This window comes from Acinonyx jubatus, chromosome C1, assembly GCF_027475565.1.
Source record: "Acinonyx jubatus isolate Ajub_Pintada_27869175 chromosome C1, VMU_Ajub_asm_v1.0, whole genome shotgun sequence".
NCBI lineage: Eukaryota > Metazoa > Chordata > Mammalia > Carnivora > Felidae > Acinonyx > Acinonyx jubatus.
This window is the reverse complement of record NC_069381.1, coordinates 87372238-87387417: the sequence shown is the minus strand read 5'-3', so window position 1 is coordinate 87387417 and position 15180 is coordinate 87372238. Positions and strand designations below refer to the sequence as shown.

General features: G+C 34.9%; 1 long non-coding RNA gene across 2 annotated transcripts in view; it reads right to left on the bottom strand.

Moving 5' to 3' along the window:
- Positions 1-13838, bottom strand: part of LOC128313943 (uncharacterized) — a 211618-nt gene extending 197780 nt beyond the window's left edge. For both annotated transcript variants that reach the window (XR_008295101.1, XR_008295100.1), the window contains exon 1: positions 13664-13838. This is a non-coding gene — a long non-coding RNA (uncharacterized LOC128313943). The remainder of the gene's footprint in view (positions 1-13663) is intronic.
- Between the last annotated feature and the right edge of the window lie 1342 nt (positions 13839-15180).

Sequence of the window (15180 nt, the reverse complement as noted above, 5' to 3'; positions counted from 1 at the left end):
TCCTGAACCGTGAGAACATGACCTGAGCCAAAGCTGGACTCTTCACTTACTGAGCCACCCAGGCACCCCCTGTATTAATTATATTTTAATTCTAAGTCAGAAAAGAAAAGATCTTCGTTCTAAGAAGGTGATATATCTAGAAGGAAATTCTAGAGATAGGAATGTACTGTAGTGCCAGCAGTAGGAATCCAAGCATTCTGAATGAAAGGCTAGCCGGCTCTGAATGAAAGGCTCTTCTGTGTGCTGGAGATGGAATAAGAGAGAGGAGAGGGAGGAGAACCCAGTGGAATATTGTACTACAAGGGTGCCTGGGTGGCTTAGTCAGGTAAGAGCTCAACTCTTGATTTCGGCTCAGGTTATGATCTCATGGTCATGGGTTCGAGCCCAATGTCAGGCTCTGCACTGACAGCATGGAGCCTGCTTGGGATTCTCTCTCTCCCTCTCTCTTTGTCCCACCCCTTCTCTCTCCCTCTTTTTTTCTCAAAATAAATAAATAAACTTTAAAAAAATATTGTACTACAAGAGGGGTAAAATTAACTTACAAAAATTTCACGTTTTTCAAATGTGCCTAAAATTTGGCTGTGCCTAAATATCCTGGTGTGATGAAAAGTGCAAGAAATGATAAGAAAACAATATTCATTGCAAAACCAAGAGGGTGGCTACAATTACAGCAAATTGTCTCTGTCACAGAATAGCTCTCATAAATAACCTCAAGCATGGCTGATTTAAAATTTCAGACCAATTGAACTGAAAGAGTTGATGAGCTCCTCAAATACCTGACATCCAGAAAATAACTTTCCTCTGAGAAACTCTCATATGTCTTAAAGAAAACTTCACTGTTAAAATTTAGTGAGGCCAAAAGGAAATCTAAGCCTAATGTAAACCCTTTTTGGTTTTTTGTTGTTGTTGTTGTTGTTGGAGGGCCTATTATATGCTTTCTGGAAGTATTTGGAATTGTTTTTCTTTTCAGGATACACCAATATCTCATCTTAATGATTATTAGCAAAACAGACATACTTGGTTAACGAACCTGCTCCTGTCCCACATGGCTTTCAGGAATGTGCTTGCAGCAGGCAGCATTACAGTGGAGAGTTTTAGGACGATGATTACAGATGTTTTCCATGGACTATCATGTTGTTCAATGTGTAACTCCCAGATGAACGAAACACACAGTGTCCAGTCAGGTGGTTGCCAACAAATCTCTAAAAGAAGATACATAAGTGGGGCACCTGGGTGGCTCAGTCCATTGAGCTTCCAATTTCCTCTCAGGTCATGATCCCGCAGTTGGTGGGTTTGAGCCCTGCCCTGTGTCCAGCGTTGTGCTGAAAGCTCAGAGCTCAGAGCCTGGAGCCTGCTTCAGATTCTGTCTCCCTCTCTCTCTGCCCCTCCCCCTGCTGTGCTCCCTCTCAAAAATAAATGTTAAAAAGTTAATTTAAAAAATAGTAAAAATAGAGAAGATACACAAGGGACTACTCCAACCATAAGTATCTATCTAAGGTTGGGTCTGACGGGAGACAGTTATGCTCCTAATAGTTCTTCTGCGACCTTTATATACAAGACTTTATCATTTGAAACTATGCATTTGTTGGTGAGAATTGTGGAAAACAGGGAGTTCTTCTCTTTCACAGAGAATGTTGCTTCTCTTTAAGCTGTATGTCCTGATTTTAAGATATAATCCTTCCTTTCATAGCCTAAATTATGTGAAACCTTTTTCTCACTTTTCCATTTGAATTTAATACTGATGTTTGTCCATATGGTTGTAATACACTATTTATCCATTTAATTGGACATTTCCACTTATTGACTATTGAGAATAATGCTGCTATGAATACTCACAAGTTTTCGTATAGTCATATGATTTCATTTCTCTTGGATTTATATCCAGGAATGGAATTGCTGGATGATGTGGTAATTCTACGCTTCACATTATGAGCAACTCCCAACATTTTCCAAAGCATATGTATCAGATGACACTCCTACTGTCTATGTATGAGGGTTTCAATTTCTCCATTCTAGCTAAAAAGTTACTTGAACTTTTCACTATAACCATCCTAGCAGATGTGAAGTGATCTGTCTTGTGGTTTTGATTATCATGTGCCTAATGGCCTTTCTTCAAGTGGTATTGCCATTTCTATGTTTTTGTTGGTGAAACCTATTTTAACTTTTGTCCACTTTTAAATCGGTTTGTTCATCTTTTTATTATTAATTGTAGGAGTTTTATATATTTGGGGTACAAGTTTCTTATCAGACATATGATTTGCAAATATTGTCTCCAATTCTGTGGCTTGGCTGTTAAATTACTTGATAACATCACACACAGCATAAAATTGTGAGGTTTTTAAAAGTTTTTATGAGGCACAGTTTATGAAATTTTCTTTAATTGCTTGTGGTTTTAGTGTCATATATAAGAAAGGTTGGCCTAACCCAAGATCATGAAGACTTATTCCTATGTATTCTTTTTTTTAACTTGTTTTATTTTTTATTTTTTTAAAATGTACATCTAATTTAGTTAGCATATAGTGCAACAATGATTCCAGGAGTAGATTCCTTAGTGCCACTTACCCATTTAGCCCATACCCCCTCCCACAACCCCTCCAGTAACCCTCAGTTTGTTCTCTATATTTGAGTCTCTTCTGTTTTGTCCCCCTCCTGTTTTTATATCATTTTTGTTTCCCTTCCCTTATGTTCATCTGTTTTGTCTCTTAAAGTCCTCATATGAGTGAAGTCATAGGATTTTTGTCTTTCTCTGACTGACTAATTTCACTTAGCATACCCTCCAGTTCCATCCATGTAGTTACAAATGGCAAGATTCCATTCTTTTTGATTGCCGAGTAATTCTCCATTGTATATATATACCACAACTTCTCTATCCATTCATCCATCGATGGACATTTGGGCTCTTTCCATACTTCGGCTATTGTTGATAGTGCTGCTATAAACATTGGGATGCACGTGTCCCTTCGAAACAGCACACCTGTATCCCATGGATAAATGCCTAGTAGTGCAAATGCTGGATCATAGGGAAGTTCTATTTACAGTTTTTTGAGGAACCTCCATACTGTTTTCCAGAGTGGCTGCAACAGCTTGCATTCCCACCAACAATGCAAAAGAGATCCTCTTTCTCTGCATCCTCGCCAACATCTGTTGTTGCCTGAGTTGTTAACGTTAGCCATTCTGACAGGTGTGAGGTGGTATCTCATTGTGGTTTTGATTTATATTTCCCTGATGATGAGTGATGTTGAGCATTTTTTCATGTGTCAGTTGACCATCTGGATGTCTTCTTTGGAGAAGTGTCTATTCATGTATTTTGCTCATTTCTTCACTGGATTCTTTTTTTGGGGGAGTGTTGAGTTTGATAAGTCCTTTATAGATTTTGGATGCTGACCCTTTATCTGATATGTCATTTGCAAATATCTTGTCCCATTCTGTCGGTTGCCTTTTAGTTTTGCTGATTGTTTACTTTGCTGTGCAGAAGTTTTTTATTTGGATGAAGTCCCAGTAGTTCATTTTTGCTTTTGTTTCCCTTGCCTCCAGAGATGTGTTGAGTAAGAAGTTGCTGCGGCCAAGATCAAAGAGGTTTTTGCCTGCTTTCTCCTCGAGGATTTTGATGGCTTCCTGTCTTACATTGAGGTCTTTCATCCAGTTTAAGTTTATTTTTGTGTATGGTGTAAGAAAGTGGTCCAGGTTCATTCTTCTGCATGTTGCTGTCCAGTTTTCCCAGCACCACTTGCTGAAGAGACTGTCTTTATTCTATTGGGTATTCTTTCCCACTTTGTCAAAGATTAGTTGGCCATACATTTGTGGGTCCATTTCTGAGTTTTGTATTCTGTTCCATTGATCTGAGTGTCTGTTCTTGCGCTAGTACCATAGTGTCTTGATGATTACAGCTTTGTAGTATAGCTTGAAGTCTGGGATTGTGATGCCTCCTGCTTTGGTGTTCTTTTTCAAGATAGCTTATTCATCACAACCAAGTGGGATTTATACCTGGGACACAGGGCTGGTTCAATATCCACAAAACAATTAGCATGATTCATCACATCAATAAAAGAAAGGACAAGAACCATATGATCCTCTCAACAGATGCAGACAAAGCATTTGACAAAATAGAGCATCCTTTCTTGATAAAAACCCTCAAGAAAGTAGGGATATGAGGAGCATACCTCAAGATTATAAAAGCCACATATCAACGACCTAACACTAATATCATCCTCAATGGGGAAAAACTGAGAGCTTTCCCCCTAAGGTCAGGAACAAGACAGAGATGGCCACTCTCACCACTGTTTTCAACATAGTATTGGAAGTCTTAGCCTCTGCAATCAGACAACACAAAGAAAAAAAGGCATCCAAATCGGCCAGGAGGAGGTCAAACTTTCACTCTACGCTGATGACATGATACTTTATATGGAAAACCGAAAAGATTCCACCAAAAAACTGCTAGAACTGATTCATGAATTCAGCAAAGTTGCAGGATATAAAATCAGTGCACAGAAATCAGTTGCATTCCTATACACCAACAATGAAACGACAGAGAGAGAAATCAAGGAATCGATCCCATATACAGTTGCACAAAAAACCATAAAATACCTAGGAATAAATCTAACCAGAGAGGTGAAAAATCTATATGCTGAATCTATATTTCTATATAGAAAGCTTATGAAAGAAATTGAAGAAGACACAAAAAAATTGAGAAAGATTCCATGCTCCTGGATAGGAAGAACAAATATTGTTAAAATGTTGATACTACCCAAAGCAATCTACATATTCAGTGCAATCCTTATCAAAATAACACCAGCATTTTTCACAGACCTATAACAAATAATCCTAAAATTTGTATGGAATCCTATGTATTCTTTTAAGAAGTTTATATTTTGGGCTCTTAAATTTATGCCTATTACCCATTTAAATTAATTTTTATGTATGGTTTAAGGAATTTTATTCTTCTATATGTGGATATCCAGTTGTTCTAGCACAATTTGTTCAAAAGACCATTCTTTCCACTTTACGTTGTTTTGGACTCATTGTGACAATCCATAAACCATAAATGTAGAAGACCATTTCAGGAGTATTAATTCTATTTTACTGATTTATGTCTGCCTTTTTGCCGGTACCTCTTTTATTTGATTACTGTGGTTTTGGAGTAAGTTTTAAAGCCATTAAGTATGAGTACCTCTAATATGTTCTTTTTCAAGACTGTCTTGAGAATTTTGGGTTCCTCGCATTTTCATATGAGTTCTTAGGATCAGCTTCTGCAAAAATGGCTGGAATTTGAACAGGGATTGTACTGAATCTATTGATCACCTTGGAGAGTATTGCTATCTAAACAATAGTGATTCTTCTGATTCATTAACATGAGATGCCTTTCCATTTATTTAGATTTTTATTTTCCAACAACAAAGTTTTCTAGTTTTTAGAATAGCAGTTTTGCACTTAAAAAATTATTCCCAAGGATTTTGGGTGTTTTTTTTTTGATGCTGTTTAAGTGAATTGCTTTTCTTAATTTCATTTCAGATTATCATTCAAATATGTAGAAAACATAGTCATAAATATGTATATATTTTTATATAAATATATATTATATTAAAATAAATATATAAATGCATAAACAACTATTATATATAAATATATGTAATTATCTTATATAAGTGTATATATATGCATATAGATGTATATATATGTTTGTGAGGTAGCCTGAAAACTTGCTGAACTCATTTGTTAATGCTAATAGGTTTTTAGTTAATTCTTTAGGTTTTCTCAGTATAAGATTATGTCATCTGCAAAAAGCATTATTTCTTCCTCCCCAATTTCAGTGCTTTTATTTTAATTTCTTGCAGAATCTTCAGTATAGTGTTGAAAAGTAGTGGCAAGAATGCACATTTGTTTCTTCTTCTTAATCTTAGAAGAAATAATTCTGTCTTTTACCATTAAATATAATTTGAGTGGTGGGTTTTTCACTGATACCTTTTAACTGGTTGAGGAAGCTTTCTTCTTTTCCAATTTTGTTAAGTGTTTTTAATCATTAAACTGTTAGATTTTGTCAGTTGATATTCTTCTGTCTACTGACATGATCACCTCGTTTTATTCTTTACTGATAAAGTGTGTTGTATTAATTGAATTTCAAATGTTAAACCATTCTTGTATTTTCTAGATAAATTCCACTTGGTTGTGGCATAAAATTCTGTTTGTTTTTTTCCACCCTACTGAGGTATAATTGAATAAATTATAATATATTTTTTAATTTTCAAAAAATTTTTAATGTTTATTTATTTTTGAGAGAGACAGAGCACAAGCAGGGGAGGGGCAGAGAGAGAGAGGGAGACACAGAATCTGAAGCAGGCTCCAGGTTCAGAGCTGTCAGCACAGAGTCCAACATGGAACTCTAACTCACAAACCGTGAGATCATGACCTGAGCTGAAGTCAGACGCTTAACTGACTCAGCCACCCAAGTGCTCCAAAATTATAATATATATGTATATTTAATGTATACAATGTGATGATTTAATGTATATGTATGCATTGTGAAAGGCCTCCTACCGTTAAGTTTATCCATACATCAATCACCTCATATATTTATCCCCGTTTTATTTTGGTTTTTGTTTGTTTTTGTTTGGTCAGAACACTTCAGTTCTACTCTCTTAGCAAATCTCCATTATCTAATACAGTATTATCAATTATATTCACTGTTATATATTAGATCCTCAAACCTATTCATCTTGTAACTGAATGTCTGTACCCTTTTTACAGGCCTTATTTCCCCCAACATCCTAGTACTAGATATGAGCTACTCTTTCTACCATTCTACTGTTCGCTTCTAAGAGTTCAATTTTTTTTCAAAGTCCACATACAAGTGATACCACACAGTACTTGTCTTTCTCTGACTAATTTCACTCAGCATAATGCCTTCCAGCTTCATCCATGTTGTCACAAATAGAAATTCCTTTTTTTGAAGGCTGAATAATATGGTCCATTCTATCTATCTATCTATCTATCTATCTATCTATCTATCTTTCTATCTATCCATCCATCTACTTATCATCTATCTATCTATCTATCTATCTATCTACTTATCTATCTATCTACTTATGTATCTATTGATTGATTAATCTATCATATACCTACCTCATATTTTCTTTACCCATCATCCATTTACAGACATTAAGGTTGTTTCCAACTTTGGTAATTATGAATAATGCTACAACGAACATGAGAGTACAGATATTTCTTAGAGATAGTGATTTAGTCCCTTTTGGATATATACGTACAACTGAAATTACTGGATCATATGGTGGTTTTATTTTTAATCTCTTGAGGAAACTCCATACTGTTTTCCATACTGGCTGCACCAGTTTACATTCCCACCAAGAGTCTACAAGGATTCCCTTTCCTCCACATCCTTGCCAATGCCTGTTATATTTTGTCTTTTTGATAAAAGACATCCTAACAGGTGTGAGGTAATAGCTCATTGCAGTTTTGATTTGCATTTCTTTGATGAATAGCAATGTTTAGCATCTCTTCGTGTAAGTATTAAGATTTGTATGTCTTTTTGGGAAAGTATCTGGCCAGGTCTGTAGCTCATTTTTAATTGGATTAATTTTTTTAATTGTCTATTGAGTTGTTTGAGTTCCTTCTGTATTTTGTATGCTAACCTTTTATCCATATGTGGTTTGCAAATATTTTCTCCCATTCCATAGGTTACCTTTTCATTTTGCTGAATTTTCATTGTTTTGTAGAAGTTTGTTAGTTTGATATAGTCTCATTTATTTATTTTTTCTTTTTTTGCCTTTGTTTTTGATGTCAAATCTAAAAAAAAATAATAATAATTGTCAAAACCAGTGTCAAAGAGCTTACTCTTAATGTTTTCTTCTAGGAGTTTTATGATTTCAGGTCTTGCATTCAAATATGTAATCTATTTGGAGTTGAGTTTTGCATATGGTGTGAGCTGAGCATCCAGTTTCATTCCTTTGCATGTGGATACCCAATATTCTCAACACCATTTACAAAGAGACTGTCATTTCACCATTATACATTCTTGGCTCCTTTGTCATAAATTAATTGGCCACATATTAATGGGTTTATTTGGCGGCTCTCAACTCTGTTCCATTGGTCAGTGTTTCCGGTAGTGTTACTGTGATCACTACAGCTTTGTAAGGTAGTTTGAAATCAACAAGTGCAGTGCTTCCAACTTTACTCTGGTTTCACAGGGTTGCTGTTTTGGCTATTTGACGTCTTTATGGTTCCATATATATTGACTACAATATGCTCTCCTTTTAAACAACTTCCTTAATACAATGCCCAGTGGAGAGGGTTATGAAGTCTGAATTGCAGCCTTCCAAAAACAAACTCAATCCAAAAAAAAAAAAAAAAAAAAGAGGGGGCGGTGTGCCTGGGTGGCTCAGTCAGTTAATCTTCTGGCTTCAGCTCAGGTCATGATTTCACTGTTCCTGAGTTAGAGCCCCATGTCGGCTCTGCGCTGACAGCTCAGAGTCTGGACACTGCTTGGAATTCTGTGTCTCCCTCCTCTCTCTCTCTACCCCATCTCTGCTCATGCTCTGTCTCTGTCTCTGTCTCTCTCAAAGCTAAATACACATAAAAATTTTTTTCAAAAAAAAAAAAACAAGCTCAATCCAAAATCTTGAATATATCTCTTCTTTAAACTAAGTATCTGTTCTACTTTTGCATGAAAATGGAAGAACATTGGAGCTGTCATCTTTGTTTACATTGATATCTTATTGGAGCTGTCTTTGAATCAATATCTTGCTTTAGTTTTTCAAGTTTGTGTATGTTGGCATCAGACTAAGAAGACAATGTGTCTAGAACAATAATACACTGACCACTCTTATTCTCAAGAATCCATAATTCCTAGTGATAAATTTTAATAAGTCCCAACACGGAACATAATCTTCTTAGATATCAATGTAAGCATATGTCACAAGGACACTTTTAGGCATTTTTCCCCCAGTATATGGCCATCTCTCCCACCCCCAGGACATTCCTGAGCTAGAAAAAGTCCTCAAACTTTAACTAAACCAGGACTTTTACTAACAGGTCTTAAGTCTGTGTCCATATTAACACACTTTAATAATTCATAGAGACTTATTTAGTATTCTTCAAAGCTTTTTCCATGGACTGGTTTTCCCACAAAGTGCTAGTGGTTTTACTGCTGTTGTCATTTTTAACTTGGTTTCCAAGAGCAAATATACTTTGCAAATGAAGTTTAACAAAGTTACTTTTTTGTTTTACTGCAAAAATTATCAAAGTCTTTACAATGACACAGAGAGGAAAGAGATGAATTTCTTACTTTTTTCCTTGATTAAAGAAATCAAATTTTCTTGGACACAAAGATGGCAGCAGTTTAATTGTGAATAAAGAAGAATAGTACTGTGCTCGCTTTAGCAGCACATATAAAGAAGAATAGTACCTATATTAGTAAATTGCCCAGTCTAAAATTATAGCTCCTGTAAATCCTCTAATTACTTATAGTGTCTTCCCCCACAGAAAGGAAAAAAAATATTGAGTACAATTTAAGAACTGCCTCTCATAGAAGAACAAAAAACAAGAGATATTATGATCAGCTGAAGTTATTTAAAATGCTTTAACCCAGGTGCCTGCATGGCTCAGTCAGTTAAGTGTTCGACTTCAGCTCAGGTCATGATCTTGTAGTCTGTGGGTTTGAGCCCTGCATCCGGCTTGTGCTGACAGCTCAGAGCCTGGACCCTGCTTCAGATTCTGTCTCCCTCTCTCGGTGCCACTCCCCTAATCATGCTCTCTCAAAAATAAATAAATGTTAACAATAAAACTTAAAAAATACTTTAACCAACTTCCACATTATTGCCTGCACAGAGAAATTTTAGATTCCAAAATATAATTGTACCAATATACAATTTTTTGTTTGAACTTCTATTTCTTGTTTTATTTAATACAAAAAGTGTATTAAATTCCATATCTGCTCAATAAGATAATAATTTTTAAGCATACCCATTTATAATTTTTTAAAGTATGTGTTTTTTTTAAAAGCTCTAAATAATTATTTATAGTGGCTCTAGATATTGAGGAATTAGCTGCTATATCTCAATAGCTTAAGAGAAATGAAAAGAAAGGACTTTTCATGAAGTTAAATTTTCTTGATGGAAAAGCATGTATGTGAAAATAGCTGCAAATATAAAATAAATTAAATTCCTAGTTGGAATTGCCTAATATATAAATAAATAAGGGGCTCTTAAAAATTAAACCATCATGAAGAAATCCCTCAATACATGTATTATGGAACATGGTGAGTTAGAGCTAATATTTATTCATGATCAAGTTTTCTGCATTGGACTACACAGAGGGAAAATGAGTTTCTTTTAAGACTATTAGCACATAGATACAAATTACTCACTGAAATCATGGTAGAAAAGCATGATTAATGAGAATTGGTTTCAAATGTTTCCATATAATGGCTACATTCAGTGGATAGAATGGGGATAGTGGGAGTGTTTTAAATTAAAAAAAAAAATGAAGTAAGAAGATGATCATGAGCAAAATGACCAACATCCATCACTCGAAGCTGGTATAGTTTTGACTAAAAACAGCAACAAAAATTGAAGATCAGAATAATTTTAAACATGTCCCACTTTGCCTTACTGCATGAGTTCTTACAAGTCTTTGGGGTTATTTTGTTCATATCTATTGGATAATAGAATCTCTAGTTCACAATATACACATTTAGTCAAAGGGTGCAGGATGTGACTGCAGGTGAGAAACTCACTACTAATGCTCTCTGCACTACTGAAGTATAGCTGTAGCCCTAGACATTTTCAAAGTTGGAAGCTAACAAACCAGAGGCAGTGCGTATTTTTGTCACATATGATCAACAATTATAATAATATAAAGGCAACCTCAATATGGATTTCCAAGATAGGCTTTCCTCTCCTGTCAGCCTGTACTCATCTCTCTGGGCAGTAGGCCCTGATGGACCTTTTAGCCCCTTATCGATGTTCAACTATATTTCTCACCAACTAGAAACTACAAATAGATTTAAAATTTATTATAATCTTGATTAATATTATAATCTTTCTCACAAACTATTCTAACTAAACAAATTGTAAGTTGTTTTCTCTCCGCCCTCTCTCATTTCATTTTTATTTATTGTTTTGATGTTGTTTGGGGATTCTACATTGTTACCAGTGATAGGGAAAATGGTGTATTCCAGCATATTATTTTAATGTAATATTGCTTAAAACTAACCTTTTGGTCAGGACATCCCTAAGCTTGGACAATTTAGTAGTACTTCAAAGTAAATGAGGAATCTCCAAAAGAGATATAAATGTAAAGCTTTGTTATAAAATGGGGTATAAATTTGTAGATAAAGCATTCATGATAGAAACTTAGCTTTTGTGAGGTGAATAGAATAAACATCATTCAATTTATTCAGAAAATTTGGCTTCAAATCCCAAATCAGCTAGTTGCTAGCTGTGCCTTAGGCAAATCACTAATGTTTCTGTGGTTAAGTTTAACTATGCAAAAATAAGTATAATGTGTTTGCCTGACTGACTTCTTAGTGCTGTTAGTATAATCAATGGAGGAAATAAATACAAAATCACTTAGTAAATTCTACAGAAATATAAACTACAAATTCTTATGAGCTTTGATTAATGTTTTTGATGAGTCAGCAAATTGTTTTCTTGTGCAAAGAGGTCTGAGATATATTTTTAAAGCTGACATGACAAGTGAGATGGATGCACGTATTTATCCCAGAGATGTCTCAATAAATCAAATGATAAATGTGGAATGATGGAATCTATTCCAGTGTGGCAACAATTTCCTTTAGACTATTGATTTATTTAAAGTAATTCACCATTCTTTAGGTACAAGATAGAGTTGAGATTTTGGAATCATCTTCCTACTTGCATAAGCACACTGAGTTCATGAGGGTGATGTAAGCAGTGTAGATAATTTCCTTTTCATTTTGTTTCACTTCGGGAAAATTCTTAAAACTTGTGTTATTTTTCTAAAGATTTTTGTAAATGAATTTACCTGAAATATTCCTTCCCACTAGAGTGACATGGTTCTAATAACTAATAAATAAAATGAATTTTCAGTATGTATAAACATTTTAAAGTGTTAGAGATCAATTGGTATATCTGAATATTATTTGAAGTGACATTGCAAATGCTATTTTAGCTATTTGCTCATATTTGAAATACTTATGGACATTTTACCATAAGAGGAAACTATATATATATTAGAAAGAAATCATGAGGGATCTTATTGAAAGTAAATTCTGGGGGGTGCCTGGGTGGCTCAGTCAGTTAAACATCCGACTTCAGCCCAGGTCATGATCTCACAGTTTGTGGGTTCAAGCCTCGCATCGGGGTCTGTTCTGACAGCTCAGAGCCTGGAGCCTGCTTCAGATTCTGTGTCTCCCTCTCCCTCTGACTATCCCTGGCTCACACTTTGTTTTTCTCTCTCCTTCAAAAAATAAATAAACATTAAAAAATTTAAAAAAAAAGAAAGCAAATTATGGAACGCCAAATGATGAAAAAATGAATGCAATATCAGACCCTATTTCTTTGTTATACTATTAATTTCCGGTGTTGACATTTTACACTGCTGCTCATGGCTACTATTATTTAGAGCAATATATTTAATCACTTAATCTTTATTTTTAAAGTACTTATTGCTATGTAAACAATATTCATCTGTGGATAATTAATAAAAGTATTTAAAATTGTGGCTTTTTTATATGACAGATTAAATGAATATTTAGAGGATTAAACTGAAATAAGCAGAAGAACTTGGTTAAAATACATTTAACTTTGAAGAATTTATAAGCCTAAAGGAATGCATTTCAGGCTTTAACTGAGTAGGTATTACCTAAAGCACATCAGCTATATCTTTGCCAGAGAGTAACAAAGGTACCATTTATTAGAACTAGAACAAAGAGAAGAAAAGGAAGAAGAGAAATTGACTTAGACATTCATTGCAAATTTCTTAGAACATAAGCTGAATACTAAAATGTGATAAAAATAGAGAGAGAGAGGCAAACCATAAGAGACTCTTAAAAACAGAGAACAAACCGAGGGTTGATGGTGGTGGGGAAAAGGGGTGATGGGCATTAAGGAGGGCACTTGTTGGGATGAGCACTCAGTGTCATATATAAGAGATGAATCACTGGGTTCTACTTCTGAAGCCAAGACTACACTGAATGTTAAATAACTTGAGAATAAATTAAAAACAAATGCTTTTCCTAAATTTTGTTTATTATTATTTAGAAATAGTAAGGCTTGCTTTCAAATGACCTACTCAGGAAACAGAAGCATGTTGTAAAACAATGAATTCTCTTTTGCACATAATATTCTATACCTGACCTTATAAAAAATAATAAGTAAAAAAACATAGCTTCTACACTTCTAACTTTATGTTCCAGTATGGACCAAATTAACTTCAATGCATATGAAAATTTTGTGTTAATAAACTAAAAAATAAAGAAATACACAAATACATGATGAGAAGGAAAGCTGACAAAAACAGATAAAAAAGAACCAGCCAGATGTTGGAGGCTGGATACTCCCTTTGCATGATGTTGGCTTCTACACTCTTGCTTGCCTCGATTAGCCGACTGCCCACATAGAACAACCCCCACCCTTTTTTCTTTTTTCCCTTGAGTCCCTGCAATCCCGCCCACCTGTGCAGCCGATGGAAAGTTTCCAAGTTCCCAGAAGCTGGCCAGGCATAAAGTAGGCCAGCGCCAGGGCTGGGGGCTCAGCTTTTGGAGGTGATTCTGCTGGGCCGGCACCAGTGCAGAATGAACAGTCTTTACTGATTGCCAGAGAGCATGTCGTTTGTCTCTTCCTGGGCGCCAAGTAACAATAAAAGATATAGAAATTAATGATTTTAATTATATTCTGTAACAGGTTAAACCAAATTTCAAATGTAGAGTCAGAGGATGAGGACAAATAGTAGAACCCTCTGGTGCAGACATAAAGCATGGTGTTCACAAAGAGATGTTCTTGGGCTTGCATTACCCCATGCAAAGTGGATCGCCACCAACAGAAGGATCCCACTCCCATGCTGCTTTATAGTCATAAGAAAATTACAAGGAGGTAGGAAGTGCCAACTGGTCATCTAATAATAGCAACTTTATGGCCAGAGTAGTGATCAAGAGGCCTTTAGGGAGGACATCAGCTCTGGATGAATTTATACACCAGCACCACCATCAGCATGATTCTCTAAGCCAACACATTCATGTAAGCCAACTTCTTGAAAAGCAACTTGAGGTGGGGATGGTGCCATCTAGCTGGCAATAATTTAAGCCAATAAGGCTTTTTTAAAAAATGTTATGAAGAATAGTGATAAAGTTATTTCACTTCTGAAAAATAAACACGACATAGGATTACAAGTCGTGATTTGTATAGTTCTTCCATCAGTATTTGTAGTAACACACTGAACACTTACAAACCCAAATGGAAAAATAATATACCCAGTTGGGATTGACACATCTAAAAATTAAGGACATAGAATACTTAACTGAGTAGAAATATTCTGTGTCCCAAGGACCATTTTGGTTTTTTTGAAAATAATTTTTGTTGTATTCTGTTAAAATCAACATTTAAAGTACATTTATATTATACTTAAACTATTAGGTCTAGGTCAGTCTCTATAAATTATTTTAAAGAATTAGAATTTAAACTTGGCAAGAAAAAACATGGATTCTTCTCTAGATTCTAGCCTCTGAAACAAGCCTCCAGCTTCATTCTTAGACTCATTTCTAGTGTGTGTTTTCTTTGCACAGTTACATAACACCAATGTTTTTTTTAAGCTCGCTCCAGATGAGTTGTCAATGACCAATTTGATTCCAATAATAAAGCACATATGCTTTACTATCACTGCTTTCTTTTCATTCAAGGAATAAAAATAAATGTGTGCTTTCAGTGTTATTTTGTCTATCCCAAACTTCAGGATGCAGTTCCAATACAAGTCAGTATGCTAGAACATATCAGAGGACAAAAGTGCAAAAAAATGTGACATTGACCTTAAAATATAAAGGAACTTAATATTTCCACTCTTCTTCATTTGTGTTAAATGTCAAATATTTCAAACTGTCCTATCTCCAATCTGCTCAACACACAGAATCCTAATAGATAGAAACAATGAAGCAATGTTTGTTCAATTTGATCAAATATTGGAAGCATGACCTTGCAG